Source organism: Colobus angolensis, unplaced genomic scaffold (genome assembly GCF_000951035.1).
Source record: "Colobus angolensis palliatus isolate OR3802 unplaced genomic scaffold, Cang.pa_1.0 Scaffold699, whole genome shotgun sequence".
Taxonomy (NCBI): Eukaryota; Metazoa; Chordata; class Mammalia; order Primates; family Cercopithecidae; genus Colobus; species Colobus angolensis.
Window position 1 is genome coordinate 170,987 of NW_012120698.1, and position 6,674 is coordinate 177,660.

The window sequence follows — 6,674 nt, forward strand, 5'->3', positions numbered from 1 at the left end:
TAGTGTCAATAGGATTGGTACCAATTCTTCTTTGAATTCTGGTAGAATTCAGCTGTGAAACCATCTGCTCCTGCTCCTGGGTTTTTTCGTATTGGTAACTTTTTAATTACCATTTCAATCTCACTGCTTCTTGTTGGTCTGTTCAGAATTTCTATTTCTTTCTGATTTAAACTCAGAGGGTTGTGTATTTCCTGAACTTATTCATCTCCTCTAGATTTTCTAGTTTATGCACATAAAAGTGTTCATAGTAGCCTTGAATGATCTTTTCAATTTCTATGGTATCAGTTTTAATATCACTCATTTTGTTTCTAATTAAACTTATTTGGATTCTCTTTTCTTTTGTTGGTTAATATAGCTAATGATCTATCAGTTTTATCTTTTCAAAGAACCAGCTTCTGTTTTATTTATCTTTTGTATTTTCTGTTTAAATTTTATTTAGTTCTGCTCTGATTTTGGTTATCTCTTTTCTTCTGGATTTAGGTTTGGTTTGCTCTTATTTCTCTAGCTCCTTGAGGTGTGACCTTAGATTGTCTATGTGCTTTTTCAGACTTTTTGATGTAGGCATTTAAGGTTATAAACTTTCCTGTTAGCACTGCTTTTGCTGTGTTCCAGAAGTTTTCATAGACTGTGTCACTATTATTGTTCATTTCAAAGAATTTTTAATTTCTCTTTTGAATTTATTGTTGACCCAATGATCATTCAGGAGGATGTTATTTAATTTCCAAGTATTTGCATAGTTTTGAGGATTCCTTTTGGAGTTGATTTCCAATTTTATACTAAGGTGGTCTGAGAGAATACTTGCTATAATTTCAATTTTCCCAAGTTTATTGAGACTTGTTTCATGGTCTATCATATGGTCTGTCTTGGAGAATGTTCCATGTGCTAATGAATAGAATGTATATTCTGCAGTTGTTGGATATAATGTTCTGTAAATATCTGTTAAGTTCATTTATTCCAGGGTACAGTTTAAGTGTATTTTTTCTTTGTTGACTTCCTGTCTTGACCTGTCTAGTGCTGTCAGTGGAGTATTGAAGTCCCCCACTATTACTGTGTTGCTGTCTATCTCATTTCTTAGGTCTAGTAGTAATTGTTTTATCAATTTGGGTTTTCCAGTGTTAGGTGGATATATATTTAGAATCATGATATTTTCCTGTTGGACTACTCCTTTTATCATTATATTATGTCTCTCTTCATCTGATATAAGAATAGTGACTCCTGCCCTTTTTTGGTGTTTATTTGCATGGAATATCTTTCTCCATCCCTTTACCTTAAGTGTATATAAGTCCTTATGTGTCTGGTGAGTCTCTGGAAGACAGCAGATCCTTGGTTGGTGACTTCTTATTCATTCTGCCATTTTGTATCTTTTAAGTGGAAAATTTAGGCTATTTACATTCAATGTTAGTATTGAGATATTAAGCACTATTCTATTAATTGTGCTATTTATTGCCTGAATATCTTGGCTTTTTTCATTATGTTTTTTTGTAGGCCTTGTGAGATTTATGCTTTAAGAAGCTTATATTTTAGTTTGTTTCACAAATTTGTTTCAAAATTTAGAGCTGCTTCTAACAGTTCTTGTAGTGATGGCTTGGTAGTAGCAAATTCTCTCAGCATTTGGCTGAAAAAGGCTAACTTTCCTTCATTTAAGGAGTTTAGTTTTGCTGCATACAAAATTATTTGCTAATAATTGGTTTCTTTAAAGAGGCTAAAAATAGGACCCAAATCCCTTCTAGCCTGTAGAGTTTCTGCTGAGGAATCTGCTGTTTAATCTGATAGGTTTTCCTGTGTAGGTTACCTGGTTACCTGATGATTTTGCCTTACAACCCTTAAGATTATTTCCTTCATCTTGACTTTAGATAACCTGATGATTATGCACCTAGGTGATGATCCTTTGCATTGAATTTCCCTGGTGTTCTTTGAGCTTCTTGCATTTGGATGCCTAGATCTCTAGAAAGGCCACAGAAGTTTTTCTTGATTATTTCCTCAAATATAATTTCCAAACTTTCAGATTACTCTTCTTCCTCAGCAATGCCAATTATTTTTAGGTTTTGTTGTTTAACATAATTCCAAAATTCTTGGAGGTTTTGCTCATTTTTTTTAAATTCTTTTTTTTCCTCTTTGTTGGATTGGGTTAACTCAAAAGCCTTGTGTTTGAGCTCTGCCATTCTTTCTTCTACTTGTTTGATTCTGTTGCTGAGATTTTCCAGTGCATTTGCAATTCTCTATGTCTTTCATTTCCAGAAGTTGTGATTGTTTTTTATTTATGCTATTTCACTGGACATTTTTCCATTTATATCTTATATATTTTTAAATTTATTTAGGTTGAGACTTCACTTTTCTGTGGTGCATCCTTGATCAGTGAGTCCTGTTTCTGGCAATTCAGACATTTCTTCTTGGTTTGGGTCTATTCCTGATGAGTTAGTGTGATATTTTGGGAGTGTTAAAGAACATTGTTTTGTCATATTACCAGAATTGTTTATCTGATTCCTTGTCATTTGGGTAAATTATGTCAAAGGGAAGATCTGGGACTCAAGGGCTTCTGTTCTGGTTCTTTTGTCCCATGGGGCAATCCCTTGATGTGGTGCTTTCCCCTTCCCCTAGGGTTAGGGCTTCCTGAGAGCTGAACTGCAGTGATTTTCTTATCTTCTGGATTTAGCCAGAACTACCAGGTTCTGGGCTGGTACTGGGGAGTGTCTTCAGAGTCTTGTGATGTGATTCATCTTCAGGTCTCGGCCATGCATACCAGCACCTGCTCTGGTGGAGGTAGTAGGAGCAAAGTAGACTCTGTGAGGATCCTTGGTTGTGTTTTTCTTAAGTACTATGGTTTTGTGATGGCTGGCCTCTAGCCAGGAGGTGGCGTTTTCAAGAGTGCATAAGCTGTGGTAGCATAGGAAGGATCCGGAGGTGGGCAGGGCCATAGAGCTCCCAAGAGATTATGCCCTTTGTCTTTTGCTACCAGGGCAGGTAGAGAAAGACTACCAAGTGGAGGCGGAGTTAGACCTGTCTGAGCTCAGACTCTCCTTGGACGGGGCTTGCCGTGGCTGTTGTGGGGGATGGGAGTGTGGTTCCCAGCCAAATGGAGTTATGTTCCCAGGGGGATTGTGGCTGCTTCTGCTGTGTCACACAGGTTGCCAGGGAAATGGGGGAATCCAGCAGCCACTTGCCTCAGTCAGCTCCCATGCATTTTTTCCTTTATAACAGTGAGTAAAAATGAAAATTTGAAATTAATTTCAAATTCATAACACCATTTGACATCAAGAAAATAAAATAATTAGGTATAATTGTAACAAAACATGTACAGAATCTTTATGTGCAAAATTATAAAATCATAATAAAATTATTAATGATCTAAATAAACAGTGAAATAGTCTAGTTCATGAATTAGAATACTCAATATTTTTAAGATGCCGATTCTTTCTATGTTGATCTATATGGTAAAAGTAATCTCAATCAGTATCCCTGCAAACTATTTGTAGATATTGACAAAATTATTCTAATGTTGATATGGAATGGAAAAATAGTTACCAAAATATTAAAGAAAGACAAAGTTGAAGAACCATTATTGTTGCAATAAATGGTGCTAGTACAATTGGATGTTCATGTGTAAAAACAATATAGACACAGAATTTATATCTTTCACAAAAATTAACCCCAAATGAATCATAGACCTAAATGTAAGACAGAAAACTGTGAAACCTCTAGAAGATAATTAAATAGAATCTACGTTACCTTGAATTTGATCATGAGAATTCAGATACAACACTTTACATGCTCTAAGCACAATCCATAAAAAACATGTTAGATTTTATTATCACATAAAACTTCTGCTCTGCAAGACACATTAAGAGAATAAAAAGACAAGTCACAAACTTGGGGAAAATATTTATAAAACACATATTTGATAAATTGTATCCTAAACACAAAAAAGACACTTAACACTTAACCACAAGAAAATAAACAACTCAATAAAAACGTGGACCAAAAAATCTCAACGTAAAATCGACTGAAAGGACATACATATTGCAGGTGAGCATGTGAAAAAATGCTTATCATTATATATTCTGATAGAATTGCAAACTAAAGTAGCAATGAGATACCACTACATACCTATTAAAATGGCTAAAATAAGAAAAAATCTTGACAATATCAGACACAGGCAAGGATTAACAAGAACTCTCATTTTTTTTGCTGATGAGAATGCAAAATGTTACAGCCACTTTGGAAGAAAGTTTGGCAGATTCTTTGCAAACTAAACATAGTCTTACTATACAATCCAACTATCATGATCTCAAGTATTTATCCGATTGAGTTGAAAATTTATATTGACACAAAAATTGTCCATGAAAGTTTATAGCCGCTTTATTCATTATGTCCCCTAACTGGAAGAAATCAAGAGTTTTCATAAATGGACACACAAATGATAGCACATCAATATGATAAAATTTTATTCACCAAAATAAATGAATGAGAAAATAAATAAATGAATAATTAGCCATGAAGTCATGAAGTTACAGAGGGGCCTTAAGTCTATATGGTGAGGAAAGGAATCAGTCTGATAAGGCTAAACATTTTGTGATTCATGTTATATACATTTGGGAAAAGACCAAACTATAGCAACTGTAAAAATTTCAGTGGATGCCAGAGGGTAGGTGTGTATAGAAGGAGTAAGGAAAGGATTAGGATGAATGGTGAAGTACAGGAAATTTTCAGACTGGCAAGACTATTTTGTGTCATGCTGCATGGGTGGATATATGAAATTCTGCACATATCAAGACATCCAGAACTTTATGATACAATGTAAAACTTAATATATGCAGATTTTAATAAATCATTTAGTTGATTGCATGATATTAGGAATACATTTATACTGCAACAAAAGAACCAAACTGTATTATAAATGTATGAAATAACTCACTAAAGGGAGTGGGGAAAATTTTCCCAGCTAAGTAATTTCAAATGTATAAAATATGTCAGTTTAAAGACAAAATAAACTGTACACAAGTAATATATTCTACTAAATAAAGTTTTTCCCATGAGGGTATGGGGAACAATCCTGATACTGCTATGCATATATACTGAAATTAATTACGTAAATGGACAGCAAATTGAGGGAGCCAGGTTTTTTTTTTTTTTCCACAATTGGAATGGACATTTACAAATTAGCAAGGGAGAAGGCTGGAATAATCCACATAGCAATGGATTAGAATTGAAGACTTCAGCAAGATCTCATGTTAAATCAATACAAATGCAGATGGATATATATATATGTGTGTGTGTGTGTGTATGTATATATATGCATATGCACATACACAGGCTGGTGTGCACACAAATATTGGTTTGCTCCGCCAACTAAGAGTGCCTAAAAGAAATTACATTCCTGTAGCAACAAGCACACTTAACCCTCAGATCTTGATCTCCAATATTATTCTCCAATAAGGAACTAGGGCTCCTTGGAGAAACAGCTTCCTCTAGGACTGAGGCAGGAAACATAGAAAATAATCCTAGAGGTTGTATTGCCAAAAGTAAGGAAATACTTAAACAAAACATCACATTGAGTGGGTATGTCAAAAGGATGAAAGCTATCTGAAAGATCGAGCCGTAGCATAAGCTGAAAAAGTTTGTGCAACAAGATAAATAAATAGTACTGAATTATAACCGAAAAAATAAAATAGATATTCATGAATCCATAGTGATAGAAATAAATGATTGAATAAATTAAAAACAGAGGGGAAAAGTTTCTTGTGTGAAAGAATTCCAAATAAATTATGTAGATACTACACTCTAAAAGAGGGGAGCAGAAATACCCACTCCTTAAATGCGTACTGCACATACTAACCTCCTTTGAAAGGATACGATATGAATATAGGGAAGAAACACAAAATTTTACAATGAAGAAGCCTGACAAACTACTTCTACCAGCTGATCAAGATTGACATCAATAGATATAAATCATATGGACAGTATGTTTCCTTGATATAATGTGATATATTTTACCTCTGTATCACATTATATCAATGTGATTTTACCTCTGTGATCTTGCTTCCAAAAATCCAAAGTCCCAGTATAATTTGGAAAAAAAAAAAAAAACATTAAAAAATTCTAGTGGCCGGGCATAACTAATGAGTCCTCCTCAGAACTTTCAAGGACATCAAAATCAAGAAAAACAGTCATAGCCAAAATGTCCTAAGTAGACATAAGAACTAAATGTAATATAGTACATTGGATGAGATTCTGAAATAGAAAAAGGACATTAGGTAAAAATGAAGGAACTCTAAGTAAACAATAGACTTTAGTTGAAAATAATATATTAACACTGTTCATAAATTGTAACAGATGCACCATGCCAATGTAAGATGTTAATAATAGAGGACAGAAAAATATCTAATAAGCTCCAAAACCTTTCCCCAGGTGACACACACACACACATACACACACGCGCGCACGCACACACACACACACACACAGCAATCACCACTAAAAATGGCTAAATTAAGCTTTGGAAAACATTCAAAAGTCTACAGCAACCAAGCAAATGTCCCATCAGCATAAAGCCATATTCAAACTGACAGGAGATTTTATTGCATTTTTACAAGCCCTGACCCAACCCTTTCCCTGGCACAATGTTTAGTTTGATCCTGGAAGAGGTGGCAACCCAGTTCCAAATTCACTCCCTCAAA